The sequence below is a fragment of the Sus scrofa genome, chromosome 13 (assembly GCF_054392235.1).
Source record: "Sus scrofa isolate SSC_HxYL_T2T_F1_AM1 chromosome 13, Sscrofa_HxYL_maternal_Yorkshire_Landrace_v2.0, whole genome shotgun sequence".
NCBI classification, from domain to species: domain Eukaryota; kingdom Metazoa; phylum Chordata; class Mammalia; order Artiodactyla; family Suidae; genus Sus; species Sus scrofa.
In genome coordinates, this window is record NC_139395.1 from 103129762 (window position 1) to 103157211 (window position 27450).

A 27450-nucleotide genomic window follows, 5' to 3' on the forward strand; every position below is an offset into this window, starting at 1 on the left:
CCAAACCCAATTCTGAAGCCAGAACTCTACTTCACTGCTTACCCAAATAACCTTCAAAGAGTGATTTAAAATAAATGAAGTGGGCATAGAAACTGTATATACATGAATTTGTTTGTTTGTTTTGACATGTGGAAGTTCCTGAGCAAGGGATCGAGCCCACACCACAGCAGTAACCAGAGCTACAGTAGTGACAATGCCAGATCCTCAACCCACTGAGCCAAAGGGAACTCCTATACATCAACTTTTTTAATATTGTCATCAAATTAAGAGTCTACTTTTATTTTTGAATCTTACCTACTTATAAATACTGCAAAGTTTACCTATTTCCTTCATTCCTTTTTGAAGCTAGTAAGAAATACTTCTCACTTTCCACTCTCTGAGGGAAAAGGCTTTTCGTTAGGATTTTCTAATTTAAACATGACCTTTGAGGAAGAAGCCAAATTCTAATATAAATTCAAGCACTATAAAGATGATCGAGTCATTTTAGGAAGCACAATAAAATATTACTTTTTTATTCACTTTCCAAAATTAGTTAAAGCAGTTTCATTAAATATCAAGTTTAAATAATGAGAGAGTAAAATGCAAAACAATTGATAATGTTAGAAAACATTGTAATTAAAGAACAGAGTCCTTAACAAGACATCAAAGTTTTTATAAAAGAGAGAAACTTCGAGAAATAAGAGTGATGAAATGCAATGAAGAAAGGAGCACTAAATATAATAAACTAAATCAGTCTTTGTAGGAGAAAAAAAGAGTGAGAGAAGGAGTGAAAAGAAATAGAAACTCAGTCTGGCAATAGAAAAGAAGCAAAGTTGGTGTCTTTATACTTTCTAGAATGGCTACCATTCAATGAAGATGTGGCTATTTGGGATGAACATATCCTTTTCTAAATTACATATAAACTCATTTACAGATGAGCCATATTCAACTATTTTTCTGAAAATGCACATTTACTCTTTTGTTATTAACACAAATATTTTATTCTGTTCTCAGGGTTATGTCACTAGAAAAATTTCCTTTTACGGATACAATGCATGAATTGGTAATTTTTAACCTAACAATAGCCAGTGTTTGAAAGCAATAGGATCATTACCTAATAGGGGATATATTTTGCTTATTGAATATTACTTCTTATTACTAACTCCATATATAATTTGAATATAGCTGAAATCCAAGTAATCGCATTCTGATTTTCCATATTTCAAAGAATCATTTTATTATTGCGTCAGGAAATCATAAAAAAAATTATATTGGGTTCTGTTTTGGTTTGTTTTTTCCCAAAACTGATGGGAAAAATCTTTACAAGTGAACTGGGACATTTCTATGAATATATCACTTTAACCAAAACTTTACTAAAAAATAGTATCTGAAATAATATGAAAAGCTTTAAAACATTCAGAAACTTAGGTAGTAGTGCTAAAAGAGAAATAAACTGCCCTGTTATAGCATGTATGCAAATTTATAACAAAAATGAATGATACTGATACTTCAGGTCAAGAAAAGATGCCTAAATAAAATTCACTTCTGTTCTTTTCATGGATTGAAAAAACTGTTATTCAAATGCTACAATGAGAATGGAAAAAATACACACCTAGGCTTTATATATTAAGCTATATATTTATATATATATTTATTTGTCTGTTAATTTTTTACATAATATAAATGCAAGCAAAAAGATTGAAACTCAATCATTTCAACTTGAAGTACATTGAGTATGACTTTCATATAAAACAGGAATTCTAATTAATTTTTTAACCATTTAGATTTTTTGGTTTACATGATAAGCCTTTAATTTAGAGAATTATTAAATTTAAAAATGCCACAATATATTCATAAATAGAAATATTTCTTTGTTGGAAAGTTGATTTTTGTGACATTTTCAAATTATAATTTGTTTTTTAAATTGTTCCCTAAAAATATTTTTTTTAATTGTTGATATGATTAAATCATGTCTCTTAATATACAAGTTCAAAATTTTAGGAACTTTTTGGTAAAATTGAAGTCCTCAGTACAACTGAAAATAGTAAGCTGTGATGCCGATTAAAAAAATATTTCATTTTAATTATATAATCATTTATTATTTTTTCTCCTACATTGTTTTAAAGTATATGATAATGGTAAGTTATTAGTATACGAAAATACAAAAATAAAAAATTAATTTTAAAAGGTAAGATTAGCTAAGAATTTTAATTACTTTATAACATACTACTCAGTTTTTCAATGTTGTTGATATATTGACCAATACTACCAATAACAAATGAGAAAATATAACAAGGATGTCCTTCCAAAGTACACATTATCAGACTGATTCTCTTTATGTTTTCTTAAACATTATAGGATTTTTTCTACATGTACAATTTATTATTATTTATGAAAATTGAATTATTACTCATCTTTAACAAAGCGGTTTTAGTAGGGGATGTATTGCAATTATAATTAGTAACTGAATAAAACAGAATTTGAAATATTACCACATAATTTTATATTCATAAGCTGGAATTAATTTATATTGAGACTTCAGTCAGTAAAGTAGAAGAGATAAAAATAATTGTACATAATTGCACCAGTCCCATAAATGTATTAAACTATATTATAAATTTATTAAATTTATTACACAGAGTCCTTTATCTGGTTGAAAACATTCCTGAGAAAGCAGTGATAGACTTCTTTATTCACAATATCATTTGCAGATATATTTGGAGATGACCATATCTGATAAAGAAATATTAGATTCTGTTAGGTGGAAAGGAAATTTTACAATATAGAAATTATCCATCAGAGTCAGCTATTTTGTCATAAATATAGATATTGCATGATTACACTAAATAAGAATACAAAGCACGATTTGAGAATTTGGAAGCGGGATGGGAGAGGAGTGGGGAAGGAAGTATTCTCCGCTGATGCATTTGGTTCAAGTGATAATAACATATCAAGTATGTGAGTAATTTATCAAAGATTGTCTTTTTTATAAAATGTTCATTAATAGATTTCCATTTAGTGTTTTACTATTCCCTCAATATGAGACATTAAAAAGCCAGGATAATACATAGTTTTGATGAATTCGTCTCAATTTAATGAAATTTTTGCTACTCACTTGTCAAAAGAGCATAGACTTAGAAAATACAACTGCGTGGATTCTTGATTTTGCACAGTAAATCTTAAGCAAAACCATACATTTTGTTGAATATTAATCTTCCCATGAAACTCTTGTCAACTGTATTTCTTTTTTTCTTTTTTTAGCATTCAAAAAAATGCTTTCAAAATACTAGATATTTTTATAAAAACTGAAAACCTTATTTCACATTTGTTAACTGCATTTTAGAAATGGAAGAGGCTTTGGAGATTATTTAATACCATATCTATGTTTTCCTTGGAAAGGGAATTAAGACCAGAGGAATAAAATAATGTACCCAAATTTCATAGATACTTATAGGCACTTAGAGGATTTTCATCCTAAGAAATTTAGAAAAAGAGTGACACCCTGGAGCACCCATTTCCTTTTACTTGTCTCATTAGAATTACTCTGGATCTGTGAAACTACGAAACAGCTACAGTAAGATAAATGTCCCCAAGAGGACAAAGTAGTAAAAAGTAGTAAGGCTTTATGTATATGACGTGTGTGTGTGTGTGTGTGTGTGTGTGTGTGTGTGTGTGTGTGTGTGTGTGTGTGTGTCTGGGGAATCACTGGACTTCTCCAATCTATTTGCTCAGTCACCTTGTTTATAGCTTTAAGTAACAAATGCACTTTTTGTTAGGGATTGGTTTTTTCTTCTTTCAGATAACTCTTTATCCGAAACAATGTAAGAAATAAGAGGTCTAAAACTAGGAAGGAAGCATATACTTGTATGTTTAAAAATAGTGCACCCAAAATGTACTTCAATTCTTTCAAGACTATGTGTTTTGAGAAACAGGAAATTATCTTAGAACAATGTGGCGAAACTTCAGTGCATGTTGTGATTCCCTTGCTGTAACTATCACTGATGCCAACACATGTTCTGCATAAGTAGAGAAACACAAATTGAACTCAAAATGCCCCGAGAGTATTGTCCTTCATAACACCCTGGTGTCCCGTGTGTAGCTGAATGAATAACAAATGACTGAGCTATTAAGATACTAAACAAAAGTCATCTAGGCCCATAATATTGATATAACAGCATCTCGATACTGTATTTGCTTTCATTAGTTTGTGCGGAACAAATATTTCTATCTTTAAAAAGAAATGCTTAACAGTAATTTGTTCCAGGAATTTTTCGTAGAAGAGAATTCTACTGTAGTTCTTTTTAGTAGTTGCTCATGTTAACTTTTACAGACATATCTACAAATGTGTGACTGTGCAGTTTCCAGTTTTTTTAAAAACAGTCTAGTTCTTTACATGTTTATCATCATAACTACTAAATAGGCAATGAAAATGGAATCTGTCCAATAGCTGAAATACATGGCATTTATGCCTAATAAGACATTTTTCAGTCTGATTGGAATCGAAATTTCAAATTAATTTGTGAGAGCACAAATTAAGGAAACTCAAAGTTTCACTTGTTAAAATATGCACATATATATGTATAGTCCCTTCTCCACAGAACCAAGAAGGAGTTTATCATTTTCCTTCCAAAGGTGAGCTCCAGTCCCAGTGTTGTGCTTGTGTACACATAGGTGTGTCACACCTGGGATTGTGCTCACAGGAATATTAGAAAATGAATCTGTATTATTCTGCTTTCATTTATATTTCATAAAAATTCAAAAATTTCTAATAAATTGCAAATAAAAATCTTCCATTATCAGACATCTATAACAGTTCATCTAAGTTTTAGTGTAGCGGCCCTTTGTGCCATAAACATTTCCTATAAAATAGTATTTGGTACCCATTATTGTGACCAGACTCTAAAAGCCCCATGATCGCTGCACCAATTTCCCCAGTGCAGGCAGATGTACTGAGAGTACCCCCATTATATGCGTGCAATTTTGTCTATTTCCTGATCACCTTCTATGTTGGAAGAAACATCCCAATTTTAAAAGTATTTCATTATTACTTGGGCTCCAGATTCACTTTTTAAAATCTTTTTATAAAGGGAGAATATTTTTTTTTTTCCTGAAACCAACACAGATATAGAATAGAAAGACGAAGGCGTGTAAAGGCCAGGGGCTGTGTTTTGCAGGGGATAGGTTCTGGTTGAATGAGATCTGGGATGAGTGCCAAATTAATAGAAAAAATCCTGTTCTTCCTCTCCAATAGCCACAATGTTCATTATTAAGAAAAGCATATGAACCACAGGATTTGATTTTAATAACACCAATGTCTTCATTAATCTGTATGTTCCATTTAGCCTCATTATGGAGCAAATGCTGAATTAATGTGGTACATATTATTGTTGGACTTCCCTGGCAAAACCTTTCTTTCCTCTTTTATCATCCATTCAAGGACTATCAGGTGTGTGTGTCAAATATTTAAACAGGCTTGTGGTCCTCAAGAGCTGTCTTCTTACCTCTGGTCTAAGGGGAGACTTTAGGCCTGGGCGGGGCGGAGGTCACCATAAGGATGTGGGAAACGGAACGGCAGATTCTCATTCAAAACCATAATTATTTCTTCTGTCGTTTTAATGCTGTCATGTCAAGAAGGCCTCTCTGTCACCTGCAACTGAGATGATATTTCCTCGATGGTCGCCGGGCCTCCTTCTAAATCAAGAGGGGTGATAGCCAACGCTGCTTTGTATCTGCGGAACAAATAGTGGCCTTTGTCCAGCACAAGTCCCTAAACAAACTTAATCTCTCTAACACTGTGACAGATGACATTTAGATGTCCTTGTTACCCTTAAAATGAGTTTTATTGACAATCAGAGAACAAAAAGAAGGCCCGGAGAAAGCCCAATGTTTTATAGGCTTGCTAACAACATCTTAGTGCAGAGGGTGAGGAAAAAGCCTGAAGTTGCCCCCATTTTCCCCTGCTTTGCTATATCACCATGACAACAGATATAGAAATCACTTAGTGACTCCTAGAAAGAAAACACAGTGACACAGTACCCCTTGTATGGCGAATCAAACTAAAGCCTTCATTCAAATGGCTATTCAGCTTGGGCATTCATGTAGAGGATAGGGTGGATTTTACACAGGTAACTACAAGAGAAAGGCCAGCAAACCCTCCAGCCACAGCATATGGCAGAGTTTCTGTCTAATTAATGCATCCTCAATAGAATTGATCCATTTTAAATTTGTTTTCTTTTACTTGAAACATCATTAATGTAAAGGGCAACATTAATCAACACCGTGGAACTTAAAAGGGCATTAAAGAGTGATCTTTTTTCCCTATGCAACAAGAATCTTTTCAAGTAGTTATGTTAACTGCCGGGGATTCAAGGCGCATTCTGAGTCCTTAATCAGAAGGCAAATCTAGAGAGGCCTCTGCTGGCGAGTGTCTCTCTGTGCAGTTGTCCATATGGAACGGACGGTCGTGCAAAAGAAAGTGAGAGAATGACTTTCAGCTTCTATTGGAAAGTTGCGCACGAGATGGATCACCGACAAACACACTGTACAAAACATTGAATAATAGCATTCACACTTCTGAAGTTGTCATGGCTAACTGCTTTTTTTTTTTTCAGGGAATCAAAGGACTGTTAAAGCTCTGATGTATGAGCTGCTTGGGCACTGTGAGATGTTTTAAGATTATTCAACAAGGAAATGACAGGTAATCTTTTTTTTTTTTTTTTTTTTTTTACTTTGTACACAAGAATCTCATGCAAGTTTGATTTTTAAAGCCATTCTAATAGGAAATTATACTTCTTGACGTTGTGTGTGTTGGGGGTGGGTATACTGTTCACACATATACCCATATATTTCCCTCAACAAGCTAAAAAGCGAAATCAAATCTTTAGGCAAAACGAAAGTATGCAAAAAAGTATTTGTTGATTCACTGCAAAGCAAAAATTTACTGCCAAGATTTCATAGTTACAGTGAAAAAGTACAGACTAAACATGGTCCTCTCAAGTGATATTTAACATGAAACTATTATTTCAATTTGATGTTTTCATCAAAATAAGTCGAGAATGGTCTCACTGCTTTCATAGTCATCTTGCAGGGAGGAAAAGAAAAAAAAGTTTTCTTTTCCTACCAGTAGTTTAAAATCATTTAACATTTCCTAGGATGAGGATATACGTGATCTGTTTCTGCACAGGGAAACTCAGATTTCTTTCTCTTTGAAAAAAATGACCCGCCTCCACAAGTGTCATTTAACTTTGAAAGTTTGCGAAAGGCAAAATCCTAACTCTTCTTGCTTTCCAGTATTTATATTTTTTTATTAAATATTATTTGAAGTCTGATTACCCCAGGATACTATTCCAATTGCCCCTCCAAATTTTCACGAATTGCTTTTTCTTTGCAATGACTGATAGCTTTTACCTTAGGATTCCTCCCAGCATACAGGGTCATTTCACATTTCCAATTGTTTGTTTATTTGAGATAAAATTTTAGTCAGGCATTTTTTTCACAGGTTAGTTTGGTTAGCATGGCTCAGTAAATTACCTTCTGGATTGTACAGGTAATGAATGCATGGTCTCCTTCATGAAAATTCTATTAGATGTCTTGGGCTCACCACCTTGCAGTCCCAATAGTGACACCTACTGGTAGAAAGAGAACCAAAAACAGTTTCGATTTCCTTTCTTATTGTTTTGCAGAATGCTATCAAGAGATTCTCTTGGTGTAAATGTACTTTAGTCATTATCTTTTCAGCTCTTTTAAACATAGAACTATACAACCCGAAATATTGTAAATGAAAGGAAAAACCCAAACGGTATAATGTAAAGTTTTAATTATGAAAATGCAAAAAAGTTATTAGAAGTGGAAGGTGTCCAAAATTAACACCAAATAGTGTATAGATAGGTAATTACAATCTTGTGGGGCCTTATAGAGCCTAGAAAATGAGAGTCTAAAAATTAAACAATAGTTTTTTTCTGAAAGTGCCATATTTCACAGTTAGAACTAGAAGATAGAGGTTCGAAATGCTTTGCATTTCTCTAAAGTTTTCTTAAATGTTCATTAAATGTTTTATTTAAGAAAGAGCAATCCTTTTAAAAAAAAGAATATATACATCATAGCTACCCAACTGTCAACAGTCTTTGAGGTTTTAGGCTAATTTAACTACAAGTGCTCTTCCAGAACACAGATTTATGACATCAGAAAGAAACATTGGAATCCCACTGGAATGTGATCATTTCTCAGCTGAGGTAGAAGCACATGGTTTGCAGAACACTGGACACAATAAGAATGCTCTCTGGGTATCAGAGAGGATTCCACATAAAAAATAAACTTTGCCAAAACAGATCCACAGCTATTGAGAAGAGGTATGATCTTCATTTCTCTGTGAGGCTTCAGTGACACTCCCCTTCAAAGTATATTTGTTCTTAATTTATAACATCATTACACAGCAGTTCAGAGAATTTCTAGTTCTTCATATAGCACATGAAGACAAAATAAGAAACTGCTTTAGATAATTATCCAAAGGCCCATTTAACACCTGTATAGTCCAACTTATTTGTTAAACACTAAAATATAATATCAATAATTTTGGAGTTTTACAGTCACAGGAGATAAAAATGGCAGAAGAGAAAAAAATCAATTTCAACACAAGTTTAGTTGGAAGGGATATTTCCCTTCAAAAGGTACTTGATATTTCTTTCTGAAAACTTGAGGTCTTTGCTGATATTTCAGATTACAAAGAAAACATGGCTATCAGTGTCCAAAAATATTGTTTTGTCTTGGGGATTGTGGTTAGGCATATGGTAAACTGGTGAATCGTTTAATCCATGATACACATTTATGACTACTTTTGTGATATCTCTGCAAGGAAACATGTGAAAATGTCTCACAAATTATGTGGTAGACAGTTATATTGGTGTCTTTGAAAGCATCTTTGGCTCTGCTGTGTGCCTTTGTTTGTACAACTTGAGCACATGCTTCAAAATGTCATCCAGATTACAAGCATGCAGGAAATAAAGTATTACTTCTGTATCAACATCAGAAGCATGCTACTTTATTTCATTAGATAATTCGTCAGCCAACTGCACTTGGTAAAAATCACAAAATTCCTCCTTTATAGATCTTGCAAGAAATAGTTTATAATGTCGTTATTAATGAGCTGAGAAAAAAGCCTTCAAAAATTATTCATGATCATGAATATGGGAAAACAAAGGATTTTCAAAAATCCCATAAATGACAGCATAAAAATCAGAAAGCACAACATTTATACAATATCATTTGGCCAACACCCTGGTCATTAGGGTGGCATACAGTGTGCTCAGGATGAAAACAGAGCAGAAATGAATACAAGATTGGAAAAGTTAGAATATGGGTTTAGGGTTTCCTAAGTACCTGAGCTAGTAATTCAGCTGATCTTTAGATACAACGAGAAGGAAAGGCCCTCTTTTGCCTTGAGAGAGCTCATCCATAAATGGCACAAGGGATTTGCACAGAATAATGCTTCACAAGACCCTAGGGCTGTCAGAAGGCAATAGTATCCAGGAGGACAGGGCAGGCCAAGCATCCCTTCAACAGCAAAGCCACACAAGAGAGCCAGAGGCAGCACAGGGGCTGCCAACACAACTGCCTACACGTCTGCCAAGGAGCCAGAAGCCGCTTGTGGGAAAATATCACTTACCCTTAGCATCTGGGTCCTGTAATTGTTATCCAAAGAGACAGAGTGGTAAGATATAGTAGGATAAACAGCATCCCATTAAACACACATGCACACACACACAAATTGTCTCTGTGTACAGGGAGAGATAAGCCATACATGGTCTTAAATTAGAAGGACTTTCTCTAGTTGGAATTCTTTTCAATAAGATCTAGTCTTAGTTATGTACTCATACTTCATAATGAGATGAGTTTTAGTAATTACCATTCACCAATAGCTTTGGTTGGGAAAAATCAGGAATTAGTGGTATTTGTGGATATTTACAGAGGCGTATAATCCCCTATATTTTTACTCCCTTGGAGTAGCTTTTTGTGGCTGGCTGAAAGGGTTGTTTAAAAATTAGATCTTCATCACGGATAAACTAAAATGAGCTTTGATGTTAAACTTTTTTTCCTTGTTTTTGATATTGTATCCCTAATTTATTTTTAAGAGGCCAGATTCCAAACATAAGCTCACAAAATAGTTGGTGAAAATTCTTATTCCATATGCACTTTATTATACTGTGATACATATATATAATATATATAACTTTATATATAATGTTATGTATATTGTATATGTATAAACATATTTAAGGTTGATAAATTCTTTTCAAAAGTATGCACTTTCCTTTTATATCAGAATGAGTGTTTCTGAAGTTTTGCAATGTGATTATGTGGTCACACAGATTCACATTGTATGGGATGGGGAGGGAGGGGATCTAGAGATTTAAAGGTTGGAGACACCTTGTGGTTAGCGCAAAGGCCTCAACTTTTTAGCCATATGTCCATTCTTTGAAGATTGTCATACCGTAGAAAGCAAGTAATAGCTTTTTTTTGCGTCTGCAGCAAGAGGGTAAGAAAAGTATTTTTCATTTTAAATATTATGCTCTGATTCAAAACCAGAAGAGTGCTGTTTTGAGTGAATAACAAGATGATATACCCCAAAATAATTGTTTTCATATTTAAATTCATAACAAGTCAGTTCTACCACATGGGTTAATGGAGAGCATTTGGAATTACAACTTATTTACACAGTGGGTTTATTATTAAAATTCTTTTATCTTCCATGAATGAAATTAAAATTTCAGTTGCCTTTGGGTGACTTAAAAATATGCATTTCAAAGCCATAAAATCCAGTGGCTTATTTATGAATGTTATCTGAGATAATGCATATGATCAGTTTATAATACATATATTGATATGCATATAACTTCTTATAAACATGTTACACATAGGCATAAACTACACTATATGGACACAATTTTTTTATCTGTATAAATCACAAAGTAATCTAGGAATGTCTAACCATATAATGATAACATGAAGACAGTATTCAAGGGAGATGACATCTTGTGGGAGTACAAAACCACATGGTAAACAATTATTTTTGTTGCTTTTTAGTACCAAATACAAACACAAAAGAAATCTGATTCTAACTGACAGTTAATAGATTATTTCTTTTCTGCTACCAACTAGTTCTCAAAATCATTCAAATTTAGTTCCATTATTGTAGCATTTCTATGCAAACTAGAAAATTATGGAGTAACATTTCTTTTGTATTGTATATCTGTGTTAATGGTGGAAGAGACTGCATTTAAAACATGCTCAGTTATGGGAGTGAGGAAGGAGAAAAAGGAATAAACAGATTCTAAATATTTCACTTCACTTAAAAATTTTAAATACTCCACTGAAACCATAAATGCTTCTCCAATTTTGGTAAATATATAAAGGAGCTTATGAAAGAATGTGAAATATCAATAAGAATTTATAAAAACTTTTTCTGTGCTATGTGTTGTTTCATTTCCCATAAAGGAAACAAATATGCCCAGAAAGAAACAAAATCAGACCTTCTTTTTCTAGTCCATTTCAATCATTATGTTCTGAAAGTATAATTTTAAAAGCAGGTATTTAGTTTTAATTTGATGGTTAACTATTTGTACACATTTGTAACTTTTGTTATACGTTTTTCTCAATATTTTTATTTGTTTTCCTATGGATTTGTCTTTTTTTTCCCCATTTCATTTCCCATTGCTAAGGTTTGCATCGAACACTTTCAATTTTCATTCTTTTAATGATGCTTATTCCATGCTTTTAATCTTTAATTGTTTTTTTTTTCCCTTAAGTTTAGCTGATTTCTTAACCCACCAGTTTAATCAGGTATTCTTTAATACCACAGAATATATCATAGGATGCAGTCTATATACAAAAGCATTTCCCCAAATCTTAGAATATTAAAACTACTGAATTTCAACTCATCATAATTGCATGTGGCAGAACCATTTAACCCTTGATGATCTTAACATTTCAAGTTATGAAAAGGAAGATCACACTCATTTACTAAAGCCAGCGCAGTTTGCATAAACTATATACATAACCATGATTCCCAGGGATTTTTCCCCCCCCTAAAATACCAGCTAAAGCTGCAGAGGACAAGTCAGCCTCACATTCCCTGTGTTCATCCTATAGTCTTTACAACTGTCCAAATTGTATTAGAATTTGCTTATAATGATGTTATATGATGTCCTTGTTGTGATACCTGCGTTTGTGGAGAACTTAATATTGATTTACTGTGTCTTTTGCCCATCTTTGAGCAGCCTAGATAGCAATTACAGCTGTTGGTGGTATCTATTTTGTCTTTTCATAATTGTCATTTCTTGTTCTACTTAAGATTAAAATATGAAAATTGTACCACGTGCACATCAACAGTGCATTAGCCAAGTTATCAGCAATATCTATGAAGAACCATCATTTTAGCTATGGTTCTTTATGTTGCCCCCTCATTTTATTTATGAAAATTGCATGCTACAATATAAACTTGCACAGGGAATACATTTGAAGGTGAGCCTCCCTGACATCAAGCCCTCATCTGGACCATTACTATCTTCCTGAGAAATCACTAGGGCTTTCCCAATACCTGCCTGCCTCTGCCAAATGCTTTCTCTCACTCAGACAGGGATTTCTGACAAGCAGGGGCTGCTTTGTTATTTTTCAACTCTAACTTTAAAGAGCCTTCACAGTTTTTGAGCTCTCTTTCCTACTCTCATTTCAATCCACCTTTCATAAAAAAATAACATATTTTTTTACAGGAAAGTCATTTTTTAATAATAGAACAGACTCGAAATGAGTTTTTCCTAATCATAAATAGGTCTACCAGGTACAGATTTCTTCAAAGGACTGTTCAGAGCTGTTTCAGAATTCAAAAATGTCTCATTTGAAGACCAAATACACTTATGTGGGGAGGGCAGAGTAAGAACATCGCCGGGGCTCTTCTCATTAGGAAATTTATCAGAGGCTGCAAAAATAAGTTGTAAAATGGTGGAGAGAGAAAACTCTTTTTGCAAGCTATTTGAATTTTTTCCTGGTCAATTTATATAAAACGCACAGTTGAAATAACTGAAGCATTTTATGGTTCTCTCTTGCCTCAACAAACCTTGAACTGCTCGAGAAGAATTTTTTGTTTGTGCTGCACAATGAAAATAAATTTCAAATTCAAGATGAAACTGGATAAATATTTGAATACCATCCCCCCCTCATACACACACACACCCCTCTCACACAGGCATACTCACACATGTGCACATACTTCCCTACGAACAGACTAAATCCAGCCAGTCCCTGAAAGGCATTCGCTTTAAGAATCACTATTGTTCTACTTTACTATATCTGTTTGGAGACCTTAAAAAAAATGGCTATGTGCAAGAAAATAATAAATGTATCTGTAATCTCCAGCAGAGGCCCCTCCTTCCGAGACTGTGCAGGGCATTTGTGGGTGTTGTTTTTGTTGTTGTGGCAATCTAGCTAATAAAGGCTTTCTCTTACACAAGAGAATTTTGACAGGGTTGACTCCAGACAGCTTTCCAGCTGAGGTCTGGGGCCTTGCTGAACCTTCAAAATTTTCCCATTTGAGCTGCATCAAAGTGAAGGAAATTCAAGGATCACTAACGTCTCAGATGGTAGCACTTGCCCTAACAACGAAGGTTCAGGAATTCTTTGGAGCAGGCTGAGGTCATTTTTCTCCCCTTTTCTCCTAATGCTTTTCTCTATTAATCAGAGCTCAGAGCTCAGATTGGTCTTCAACTTCCTCCCAATCCTTGCTAAGCCTGTCATTTCTAGCTATTATTTACTTTAATGGACTTTGGCTGATCCCTTATGAAGCTTTGGATCTGAGAATAATAAGGCTGGAGAGTAACGGGCATAGACATGGGTGTGGGTTTGCCTGCAGATTAACCGTGGCAGATGGGCTTTATTGCGGTTTCCTGTGTACTGAGTGTTGATTGAGAGGGTATAATGAGAGAGGTGGTGTCTACACAATGGTCACAGCCACTTCATTGCACTTTGCGTCTAAACAACCCCATTTTTCTAAATCTTTGGGTTGTGAAATTTTAGGAAGTCAGAGCACAAGAACAAGTACAAAAACAACTGTAAATAACCATGAATGTTAATCCAACACTAATTGGTCCCTTCTTTCAATATGAGTCCATTTTGCTCAGTTTTTAAAATTCTGGGTAAATTGATGGCAAAGATGGTCAAACAAAATGTTCTTGCATTAGGTAGTTTTGGACGAAATAGCAATGTGTATTTTCTGTGTTTTTTGTTTGCTTGGAGTTTCTTTCGGGTTTTTTGTTTAAATAGATGCTCTATTTGATTCTTAGCACAGACAACAAAAGCCTAAGTTGTAATTATTTTCAGATGTTTGGGGAGGTTATCATGTTGGAGATATTTTTTGAATTAAACTAGACAATATTCAAAAAATAACATCAGGGCAACTGTTTTATCCTGGCATAGTAAAACAAAGATTTTTGTACCTTTCTTTATTTTCTGCATCTGATGCCAGTGTCTGCTCCATTGCGACTTGCCATGGCATTAAAACATTTTTGTTATAGGCGCTGGCAAAAGGTCTTTTACACATTCCTCATTTTTAAGATTTTACTTAATTCCCTCTTTTCACCAATGGATTAAATCACAACTATTGATTCCTTTCTTCCTTTGGGGCTTTACCCATCTGTCTTAATGCTTTCATCCGACACCCCTTGGTCTCAGAGGGGTGTTCTGAAAATGAACCGCCAAAACCTGGAGAAGACTCTAGGTCAAGTTTGTGTACAAGAGTTTAAATTTTTAGTGACAGTCCTCTCTCACAGCCGCCTGAAAGTTTCCACACAGAGCTGCACAAGCGAGCACCACCAATTATCCTCCTCCTTTGAAAACCATTATCAAGTTTTTCAAAACTTCTTTCATTTCACTGTTGTCATTCAGTGAAAAGGAAACTAACCACCATGTCAAGACAACTCAGTTGCCTAGCAACGCAGAGCCACATTTTAATTCTGACTTGCTTCTGGTCTTGACTAATAGAAAGTGACTATGTTAAGCCAGTCACAAGAGTTGTTTGTCACTTCTGAAATGCAAACAAAACTATATTGTTTTCCAAAGTATTGGGTGTGATTGATGTAAAGATTTACAGTAACATCATTCATTTTCCCTTGTGTTTTAGTAGGATTGATGTCATATCTTTTCATGCTTTATTAAATGCTTTAAAAAAGAGCTCAAAAAAACATGACGCTTTTTGTCCTTTAAAGAGTCTAAAGAGGGTTTTTTTTTTTTTTTCCAGTGAACTAGACTCCAACAACTTGTGAAATTTAATGAATCTATTCAACTAGTGTCAGCTGCATCAATAAATAATTTAATGAGAAATCGTCATCCATGAAGGAGAGTGGAACTCAAACAATCGGATAGGAACAGACCAGACCAAGGTCAACATTATGGGTGGGGGAGGAAAAGTTAAGCTTTTAAGATGTGAGTCTTACAGTTTGATTTAGCAAATTTTCCCACAGCCCTGTATTCTTGATTTTTGGTATGAAAACCTGCAGGTTACTACCGGTGTGATTTAAGTTGTAAATCTTTCCAGGCATATATGTTGCAATGTCTAGGTGTAAAAGCACAGTGAATATAAATCCCCTAAATTCATATAAAATGGTTATTCAAATTGAGAACTTGTAGCTGTGCTTAAAAACAATTCTGCTGCAACTGACTGGAAGTCAATAAAGTACAAAGTTACTGCTAGTATTTTCTAAATGCTCTCTAAAGTTGCTGATATTTCTAGTATTTTATATAAAAGTATAGTTGAATTTCATTTATTGGGTACTTTAAAATATGCCAACTTACATGATTTGAATATATGTAATCTAGAAAAAGGTAATACTCTTCTTCAGAATAATGTAAAATGTGAATAGAAAAGAGAAATTACTATAATTTCCTTGTGATATTTTAATAGTTTAGGCAGTAATATGATAATGTTAATTGTTAAACAAAACGTTTATAAAACTCTTGGCTTATAAAGATCAGATTCACACACAAAAATTACTCCAGATGTCAGCATCATGGAAAGTCAGTAGAAATGTCTTTTCAATTTTGATTTCAAACAGTTATCTTTCTCTGTAAAACCTTACTCTTATTCAGAAAGTGTATCTAGGTATTAAGGAGGACAAAAACACAGTTTCAATGTTTAAATAATAATAGATGTATATTTTGAGATTAGTAAAATGTCTTGCATCATCAATAACTTCATCTATCTAAAATAAAATTCATAACAGCATAAAATTCATAACCTTATCTTAAGGTAATTCTGGCATTAAATAAAATATTGCATAGAAAGTACTTTAAACTTGGCCATAATGGTAAAGGCTCAATAAACAAATGTTAGTTGTTCATGTTATAATTATGTCTATGTTAATGTTCTCTTTCCTCAGATATTAAAAAAATAATAATTTGGCTCCTCACATTTTTTTGAAAGTAAAGGTTTTGTTTCCACATCAGGAAATAGACTACTGAAAGTAAGTCTGTTTTGTAACAGAAGGAGTAGAAAGACAAAAGTAGACTTTGTATATATTGATTATTTTATCTGCATTTTTAATCAAATACCATCATGAAATGTAATAGAGCATTACTGTAATATGTCTTGGCAAACCTCATGGTATTCTAGCTCCAAATCAAAGGTGCTTTGCCAACTAAGTCTAACTATTTTGTACAACGAATCACCATGCATACCAGTAATAGCTTGAGACAATAGTATACATAAAATGTGATTATTTCGAAGCCCAGTCTTGGTTGTCTCAGAATTTCCAGCAGGAAAATATATTTATGAGCCAAATGCAACGTGTAGGCATGTTTTGTTTGTCCTACAGAGATTTATTTATTTATTTTTTATTATTGAATTGGTTCACAGCATCTGAAACAGATTTTGCATTTAAATCCACTTTTCTAGTTTCTCAAAAATTCAGGCCTGCAAGGGTAAGCCGCTTCATTCACTAGGGTTGAGTGGTGCCTGGGAGGCTGTGGATCATTTTCATGAGATCTGAACTCTCCATGTCACACTGGTCCACCCATGCTCTCTCTCTTCGCACCTCCATTCAGATTGACATATTTAAACTAGGTGACTTGCCCCCAGAGGCATTTTAGATTTTTAGCACAGAAACTCAAATTAGAAATCATGAAAAATTCATTACCTGAATCCAACATTACCTACAGCACTCTGGGCCCATGGCACTTTGTAATTTCATTACCCTCCCTCCACTATCTTCACAGTATATTCAGCTTAGCTACTCTTGAAAAGGGTTAAAGATAACTTCTCTCCAGACTTGAAAGTGAAATATCTTCTCTCTTTGTATGTGGTTTTTCTCCTGACTGGATAGAGAAGAAATTAAGTCCCCCACTTAGCAGTTGCAGGCAGGCTGTGAACAGCACAGAGCTGGGATCTTGTCTCATGAAATAGTGAGGTCTGCTCAGGATGTACCTGTTGCCACAATGAGGGGGGTGGAGTTTGTATTTCTCCTGTCTCACCACACCCAACACTTACTGCCAAATATGCAGAGGTGACATCATGTGAAATTTGACCAGCAGCTCTCAGCAATTCCAACTGATATTTTTTCTGGTAGGGATGACGCTGAGCACATAAAATTATCTTGTTGAGAATGCAAGTGTGTATTTATACAGTCACTATATATTTCTCTTATAGTTTTTAAAAAATTAATGTAGACTGAGTTATAATTTAGGCTTCATGGGTTAAAGATCTAGTGTTGTCAACTTCTGTGGCATGGGTTCGGTCCCTGGCTGGGAACTTCCACAGGTGTGGCCAAAAAATAATAATTTAGAAAATTATTCTACACCTGTGGAAGTTCCCAGCCAGGGACCGAACCCATGCCACAGAGAAAATAAGCTCTGAGAAACTAAGCACTTTCAAGTTTCAGTTATTTCTTCCTAGGAGTATCATCAAGTCTCATTTGCAACAAGTGGGATGTAACAATCTATTTATTAAACAGCAAACTAACAAACTGAAAAATAAAGGAATCATGTGATAGCAGAAATTTCTGAACCTCTTACTACTGTAAATCTGAACTTCTTAATACTGTCAGGTTGTTTTTTGAATTGTCAGATTTAGTTGCTGAGGATGTGTAATTATGTTTGGTATAGCTGAATAGAAAGGGGAATGTTACTAGTGGCCTTTGGACAAAATAGATTTATTTATTTATTTACTTGGAATTGTGGCCTCTTCTTTATTTGCACAGGGCCCTAATCATCAAAGCAAATTATATGGCCCACAAAATGTGTTAAATAGCTCATCACTTCTTTCAATGTAGACATTTTGGTCATATTCAAACTTGAATTCTCAGAATTTAAGAACACCCAGAAGCAGTTAATAAAAACAATTTCAATTAAAAATAATGTTTTGTTTATCAATTGTTTGCTATGCCTTGTTTATAAGGTATTCTTATTCTGGATAACATTTTATTTAGCAAGAAATTTAGAATAAGTATCTGCAGAAGGAAATTTCCTTATAGGAAAGTATACTAAATGTTCATATGATGTCTAGCTACATATTTTTTTAATGCTCTATTCATTTCCTGTCACAAGATGTTAACCTCAAAGGAACATTTGGTATTGCTAAAATAAAAGATTTTTTAATATTATTTTCAAACCACAGAAATTGTTTTGTGATACATGTGCCAGTTGAATTCCATTGCTAAAATATTTAATCACACTTGTCATGACAGATAGCAACACAGAAAAATAATCTTGATATGAGAAGAGGATTTTTAAAAAAGTGTCAATATGCAGTCAAGATTTTGGCTACTTAAGCTTATAGCTAGATATATGATTCCCATTCCCCGGTTTAAACCCAACAGTTCTTTCCAATGCAACATAAAGGGATCTGGCTAATTTCTCATTTGGAAAGAAAAATAATCCAACACATCAAAAGTATTCATAAATATGATTATTATTCTAGGTGGAGGTTCTCATGCACCAACAAAAATGGGTTCACAGGCTCTAGTTTGTAAAAGAGTTTGGAAATCACGGAGCAGAGCTCCGTAAACAATGAGGAGACAGCTCTCTGTGTCACTCTCCCATCCTACTGGCTTGCTTTCTGACTATTTCCATAAGAAACTCCTTTCTTTTTAAGGAAGACTGTTTCCACAGACAGTTCCAGTTCCTTTGTGGGGAGGAGGATGAGCCAAACTTCCCCCACTTTGACTTCCCAGGTTTCTCTTCAAAACAATCTCACAAGGCAAGTAGAGCAAAGGGCTTTGCAGAGCCATTGATCTCAGCCACGATTATAAAGTAACATGGAGGGTCACATCCAAAGTTTATTCAGTGGTTACAAGTGAGCATTGATACATGAATTAGATTCTTCTGTATCTTTCATTTCTTTGTCTTAAGGTAATAACTGTGTTACTCCCTAGCCATGTTCCCCTGGGTCTTCCTGCTCAAAGAACCATGTTGTGAGGGAAGAAAAGGGCAGCAATGACAGAAAATGTCAAACGCACATCCAACCACTATTCCACCTCTTCTTTCTTGGGTGTCAAATTCTAACCTCGCTCTCTCATCCCCGACATACCTGAGTCCAACATAGTTTTCCCTTTTGGGTGGGTCCAGACATAGGTTTGGTCCGTTCACAGTGTGCAAGAGGGGAATAAAGTAGTCAAGGTCATGTGTCCTTTGCCTTCTTATCTCTTAGGGTAACCCTGAGGCCACAGGCATTGCCTGAGCCTGGTGCATTCCTGTTCAGGACTTACTGAAGGTAGCCATGCCTCTACTTTGTTGTTTTTTTTTTTTTAATTTTATCTTCTTGTCCAGATGTTTCGAGTCACTGTTTATTTTGGTGAACGTTTGTAGAACACCAATGAGATGTCAGGCACTTCACCAAATACTGAAAATACAAAAATAAATATTACAGACCCTGCCCTGAAGTTGCTTACAGTTTCATGAGAAATACAGACATATGAGCAAATCTTTTCAATTAAGGAGTCCCAAAGAGAGATCATCGCATCGGGCTAAATAAATATAGGAGCAGGAAATGACTATAATAGGTGGGGTTAAATGAAGGGTTCACAGGGTAGTTTATGCTCTAGTAGGATGACTGGAGTGCAGTTCCATGGCTATTAAAAGGAATTGCATCTTCAAAAGTCTGGTATTTAGGAATATAGGGCATGCTAGAGAGATAGCAAGTAATCTGCATGATTGAAAAGCAAGTCAGAGATGGTAGAAATTAAATTAGATTGGAAAGAAAGTTTAGGGTTATTAACAGAATGCTCTTGTTTCCAATAGCAACAAGATATTTTATACAGACTGTAAAAGTACTTTTAAAAAATGAATTAATTGGAATGGCCTGTTGAATTTGCTACTTTCTGTGAATATACTTTTGCTTAAACAAGTTTTTATTTACATGTGAAAGAGGGGCAATGCCAAAATATTAACTCCTTGTTATCACATATATTTTATATATATTTTAGCTAAATATGTGAACTTTGATATTTTCAATAATAACAAGTTTTAAACTATCAATAGGGAGTAGGTAAAATGAATTTTGGACTATCTATGCCTGGAATACTATGGATTCAGTAAAATGAGGTTGTAGAAGAATATTGGATTATATAAATTGATAATCACTATGTAGATTGTTGGAAGAAAAGAAGGTCTCAAAATACACAGAAACAGATCTTGAAATATATGTATATAAGATATTAGTGGTGGTCATCTCAGAATGGTAAGATTAGGGATTATCTGAACTTTCTTCTCTAGTGTATCTATTTAATTTTTTTATATAATAAATATATATTATTTTTTCATATGAGAAAAAAATAATGGTTAAAACCCAACAGGGGATGCAGATGAACTCTTTAGGTATAACAAGGACTTTTTTCAAACACTCATTCCCAGGTCAGTCTTCATATATAGATGAAGTAAGATAGTGTCAAGATACCTCAATACTCCTTTGACACAGAATTCAGTGTGTCTGTCTCCTTGATGTTAAAACTAAATATGACTCAGTCCACACATTTAAGGGCAATTACATGTGCAAAGGGTTTTTCTTGTTGGATAAATTTCTCATACAAACAAAAGTTGGTTGAAATTCATTATAACTCACCTTCCACTTCTTAAATATATATTTATATGTAATACTATCATACTATAGTATGATATCTTTAATAATTCCCTTTTTAAATTATACAAATTAATAAATATATATGTAGTGTATTTATCCTTCTTGAAGGTGCCTCAACTGCCTAACATTCTTCCTATTATCCATGTTTTTCCTTAGAAGACTTGGCCAAACAATTTTCTGCCTTACTTTTATTTAGATTGAAAATTTCATAGTTTCTCCTTAGCAAATACCTCAAATAAATGGCCAAAAATTTAACTATTTTAGTATATACACGCAAAATTTTCTTTTACACTTATATACACTTAACATGACACTGAAATGTTACTAATCAAAAGATTTCTTATTCTCAACACATTTAAAAACAAAATTTCCTAATATCAAATTTTAAGTGGAATCCTTTTATTTACTTCCAAAGGAATTTTAGAAAAAAATGTAAAATAATATGATTCCTTATATATTGTTGGTATCTTGTAAATGAGCATTCAACAACAGCTAAAACTATTACAATGTTACTTCACTTTTGAATAAGTAATTTTGGGAGGGATAGTTATCAAAAAGGCAGCTATAAATCATCATTGTATTCTTTTGTAAGCAAAAAGTAGAAGGAATACATAGTTTGTACACCAGCAGTTTCATCTTCTCTTCATGTTGTGGCAGATTAATACCAGCTTAGCCCAAACATCCAAAGTTACGCTGTTGGCAATGCAGCCATCTGTTTTTAATGAATATCTGGGGTCCATTTTTCAGTTAAGCTTCTCTTATTGTGAGTGTATGTTGCTTTTTCAGAGCTATCTGCATAATTGCTTAAAGATTTTACTGCAAAATTAATATCCTTGCTGTGAACAAGGGAACAGGGCAAAAACCAGGATGACAGAGCCTGAGATGAGGTGAAAAGCAAATCCAATTTTTCCTTGCACCATAGAAACCTCGTCAGGACTAGCTTTATCTGATAATCCACATTTAAACTTTAACCTGTAGGGGGGCTCTTTGTGTTAGATAATGTAAGCATAAAAGGAGGCTGAATCACTAATCAGATTAATCATATTTTGTAAGACTCAAAAGCTTCATTAAAAGGACCTAGTATCCAAGTTACACATTTTTGTTGGGGTGGTGGTGGAGGAAGAGTGTGTCACTAAAAACAAGTGTCATGAAAATGCTCAAATGTCTACAACTTTTAATGACCCTATAGCAGGCAAGACCAAAGAACAACATGATATTCTAATTTACAAAATTACATCTTCACAGAATCAGCATATCTATTACCTCACTTCATATTTTTATATTAGAAGGCAATATAGTGATTGCCACTATAGCGTCTTCCTATTTGGGGCATATTTTTATATACTTGAACTATATGCACTTTCTTATAAAAACTCAATGAATTTTATTATATTTATAGTTGCATAACCATCATCATAACCCAATTTTACAACATTTCCATCCCAAACCCCCAGCCCATCCCTCCCCCTACAACCTGTCTCCTTCCGTAACCATAAGTTTTTCAAAGTCTGTGAGTTAGTTTCTATTCTGCAAATAAGGTAATTTGTATCCTATTTTTAGACTCCACAAATAAGTAATAGTGTATGACCTTGATGTCCCACTGTCTGACTAACTTCACTTCACTCTAACTTAACATGATAATTTCTAGGTCCATCCAGGTTCCTACAAATGCCATTATTTCATTCCTTTTCATGGCTGAGTAATATTCCATTGAGCATATGTACATCTTCTTTATCTACTCCTCTGTTGATGGATATTTAGATTGACTCAATGTCTTGGCTATTGTATATAGTGCTGCAATGAACATTGGGGTACATGTATCTTTCCAAGTCATGGTTTTCTCTGTATAAATGCCCAAGGGCAGGATTGCTGAATCGAAAGGTAATTCTATTTTTACTTTTTTGAGGAATCTCCATATTGTTTTCCATAGTGGTTGTACCAATTTACATTTCCACCAACAGCATAGGAGGGTTACCTTTTCTCCACACCCTCTTCAGCATCTATTGTTTGTAGAGTTTTTGATGATGGCCATTCTGGCTGGTATAAGGTGGTATACCTCAGAGTAGTTTTAATTTGCATTTCTCTAATAATTAGTGATGTTGAATATTTTTTCATGTGTTTTTTGGACATCTGTATGTCTTCTTTGGAGAATTGTCTGTTTAGATCTTCTGCCCATTTTCGTTGGGGTTGTTTGGTTTTTGGTATTGAGCTGCAGGAGATGTTTTTATATTTTGGAGATTAATCCCTTGTGAGTCACTTCATTTGCAAATATTTTCTCCCATTCTGTGGGTTGTCTTTTCATTTTGTTTAGGGTTTCCTTTGCTGTGCAGACACTTTTAAGTTTAATTAGATTCCATTTGTTTATTTTTGTTTATATTGTCATTACTCTAGCAGGTGGATCTAAGAAGATATTGTTGTGGTTTATGTCAGAGAGTGTTCAGCCTATGTTTTCCTCTAAGAGTTTTATAGTATCAGTCTTATATTTAGGTCCTTAGTCCATTTTGAGTGTATTTTTGTGTATGGTGTTAGGAAGTGTTCTAATTTCATTCTTTTACATGTAGCTCTCCAGTTTTTCCAACATCACTTATTGAAGGGACTGTCTTTTCTCCATTGTATATTCTTCCCTCCTTTGTCATAGATTAGTTGACCATAGGTGTATGCACTTATACTTTATATACTACATATAAATAATATAAATGCAACATATATATTTAATGACTACCAACTACCAGTTGATTATTTACTATTCTCAATCAATCACAAATAATTTTATAAAGCTTACTGCTCAGTTAAAGAGAAGAATTTTGAATGGGAATGGGGACCCTTTTGAAGAATAAAGTGATAGGGAGAATCTTTGTTGGTCCAGCATTTTATAAAATGTAATGAAAGGAAAGAGAATCACAGACTTCTTTTGTTTGTTGAAAAATAAGGAAGGAAGAAAAATATGTCACTAAACCAAATCTTTGCAAGCAAAGCAAATCTTTCCAAAAAGAAGCAAATGAGTTCTGTGGTTGACAGTCTGTAGCATGACTAGGTAATTGTGGGGAAAATGCAATCACATGTGTAACTTTATGCACACCAAAATCTCTGAAAATTCAGCCCTTATACATTAAATCAACAAATAGTTTTCAGCATATGGTATGTTATACCAATGCTTCCTAACAAAACTGTTCCAATAATAATCTTGGTGAAAGAGCATGCCGAGTAATAGCTATTGGAAATTGTTTCAGTCTACCTTGTGAAAGATACCATATAATTCTGGTGTCTAATTAGGAGTATAAAAACATTACATTGATTCATTTTTCATAGCACAATATATATCATCTCAAGGAAAGATCCATTTATAAGATTATATATTCACATCTGTAGAACTCTATCTTAAAATCAGCTATACAAAATTGCTAATCAAAATACACACATCTTTATATCCAAGTCATTTCAGATGAGGAAACTCAACCAAATGAAATGATAGTATATTAGCAACAAAAAACTAACCAAACAAACAAGAAACAGAAGCAACATCAACAACTTTCTTAGTATGCAATGAGACTACATATAATATTGAAAATTGCTGAATATTTTAAATTGCATTGCACAAGGTCCACCCAGGTCAACTAAAAAATTGTAGTTTAAATGTTAGAAATAATATGTCCATGGAGTTCCCATCGTGGCTCAGTGGTTAACGAAACCGACTAGTATCCGTGAGGACACAGGTTCCATCCCTGGCCTTGCTCAGTGGGTTAGGGATCTGGCATTGCCGTGAGTTGTGGTATAGGTTGCAGACACAGCTCGGATCCTATATTGCTGTGGCTGTGGCGTAGGCCAGCAGCTGTAGCTCTGGTTAAAACCCTGGCTTGGGAACTACCATATACCTCGGGTGTGGCCCTAAAAAGACAAAAGACAGAAAGAAAGAAAGAAAGAAAGACAGACAGACAGACAGACAGACAGAAAGAAAGGAAGGAAGGAAGGAAGGAAGGAAGGAAGGAAGGAAGAAAGAAAGAAAGAAAGAAAGAAAGAAAGAAAGAAAGAAAGAAAGAAGAGAAATAATAGGTCCTGAAAGAACTATTGATAAATCTGATTATGATTGCTTAGTGGTATAGATGCTATTGTTTAAAAATACCAGAACAATCTGAATTGAGAATGTCTGCTTTTATAGATATATGTGTCTATTATTTATTATTCATCATAACAATAGTATATTTCTAACTTATCCTTAATATTTCAATAGTGCCTCCTCCCATGAAATATAAATACCACCTGTAGACACTAAGGAGCTCTTTCCTATGGAGCTGGAATGTGCATGGCTTGTGTTTTTCCACTTCTATCCCAATAGATAAATGAAGTATTCAAAATACTCACTCTTAAAAGTATTTGTGCATAAATTTTATTTTAGATTTTAAAGTGCCTTATATCTATGACTTTGAAGTATAAAGACCTTCACTATTACATTAGTTCCCATAAAGAAGTAGACTATTTCAATGTTTAAGCACTTGCTCTGCACAAATGTTCTGACCATCTCTCCTTAAAACAAACAAACAAAAAAAATACAAAACCATACACACACCAAAAAATAAAGATAACAAATCCTTATTCTTTTAAGGATCTAATTTCAGAGATCTTTAGTGATTTTAACCTCTATGAGCTTACATCAAATAGGGGAATGAATAAAGGGCTGGTGACCTATTTATCAGTTTATTGGGCATATACTTTTTCCAGAACACCAAACTAGCTCTATGTTTTCGTAGAAGTCATATTAGGGTCTGGTTGTTGGTATGCCATCTATAAAATGGGGAATATAACCTTAGTTCTCTGAAAGCCCACCTATTATTGGAGTACTCAGTGACACTAAACGTTGGATACAGGTGCAGGTTGAAGGAGAGCTCTTCTTTATACACATCTAAATATTAAGGGATGTCTACGGTAATAAAGCCAAGAACATAACTGCCATAATCACAGGTTCACTTTATTGAATCATGTGATCCTCCTATAACACAAAGAAAATCAGAACATCCTTGAGCCTAGTGGATGCAGGAAACATAGGCAGCAGTTTGAATTACTTGCTCCCCCTAAACCTCAAACTGTTCTCAAATTGGCAATTTTGCCTCAACTATGCATTTATCTGACTGATTTTTTTCTTTCTGCACTGAATGAACTGTGACAGTTTTTGCATTGTCTCAAATACCAAGTCAGTCACAAAAAACGGAGGAAGGAGATTCTACTCTTGAACGGTTACAGTTCTTGGGCCTCCAGTATACACAAAATTTAGTGAGATTCCAAGAATGAACAGAAACACAGCGAGTGTGCTTTGTTTTCAGATCATTCTTGATGCCGTTCTCAAGGCCATCTTTTGGGTAAGATAGATTTTTTCCCCCAATGGAGGGAAACATCTTTGCCATGTTTTAAATAAAAATAAAATAAATGCAAAACAAAACAACAAAAAAAGCCTTACATGACTGCTTCTAAGGGAAAAAAAAAAATCCCCTTTGGAACAGAGAGCAGCTGTGGAGACATCTGTGGGCTGAACAGAGTCCTAAAAGAACAATTGCGCATACATCTGTGGAGATAAAATAAGTGATGGATAAAATGTGAATTAAGAGCTCACATTCTGTAGATACTATTATAAATGCATAAGAATAAAATGAGACTCATCAAAAAAATCCCTTTGTACTTCCTTATCAACTATGGTGAAACAAAATGTGGCTATAAAAGAATAAAATTAGGACTGGATTGTGAAAGGTCAGCTGGATGAGCACAAAACTGCTCAGTGTTACTGTTTTGCAGGGTAATCCCAGGGCATATGTACCTTCTCTCAGAGAATCCCACACATTTTCATTTGACCCTCTGTACGGAGAGAAATTTCAATAGTATCCAGCATACCACTTGTATCTTATGCCACTACACACTCATTCCTCAGTAACCTAGAATATTTTTCAAAGTCTTAGCAACGTAGTTTTGTAAAATTTGAAATGGACTGCAAATAATAAAACATAACTAAGACAATGAGAAAAATCAAATGTTTCTTAGTACCACGTAATAACTAAATCTTTAGATGTCATCAATTCTACCTTATTTTCTAAAATTTCAAGTCCAGGGCAGAAAAGTGATCCTATGGATAATAACAAAACTTGGACAAGGATGACACCAGGACACAAGGTGTCCTGGCTTTCAAATAAAGTGCTTTCCATTATAATCCTGGTTAGTCATCTTGGAAATATTTTAAAAATTTTGTAAAATAGCATTTTTAATCTCTAGATGTAATTTCAACACCAATTAGATTATAAACACTTTGCAATCAGGAAACATGTGCATATTTTTGAGTAGAGTTGTGTCAAACCTTAATATTCTGATAATTTACTACA

At 34.1% G+C, this 27450-nt stretch overlaps 2 long non-coding RNA genes across 3 annotated transcripts in view; one reads left to right on the plus strand and one right to left on the minus strand.

Moving 5' to 3' along the window:
- Nucleotides 1–27450, plus strand: part of LOC106505376 (uncharacterized) — a 675862-nt gene that overhangs the window by 588400 nt on the left and 60012 nt on the right. The window contains exons 2-4 of one of the 2 annotated variants that reach the window (XR_014824148.1): nucleotides 6591–6676; nucleotides 15263–17483; nucleotides 17837–18634. This is a non-coding gene — a long non-coding RNA (uncharacterized LOC106505376). Of the gene's footprint in view, nucleotides 1–6590; nucleotides 6677–15262; nucleotides 17484–17836; nucleotides 18635–27450 lie in introns of those variants that run through there. The other variant, XR_014824149.1, reaches the window with a different exon arrangement.
- The window catches only part of LOC106505379 (uncharacterized), a 916097-nt gene that overhangs the window by 138000 nt on the left and 750647 nt on the right, over nucleotides 1–27450 (minus strand). Inside the window, exon 6 of the long non-coding RNA XR_014824119.1 lies at nucleotides 7510–7607. This is a non-coding gene — a long non-coding RNA (uncharacterized LOC106505379). The remainder of the gene's footprint in view (nucleotides 1–7509; nucleotides 7608–27450) is intronic.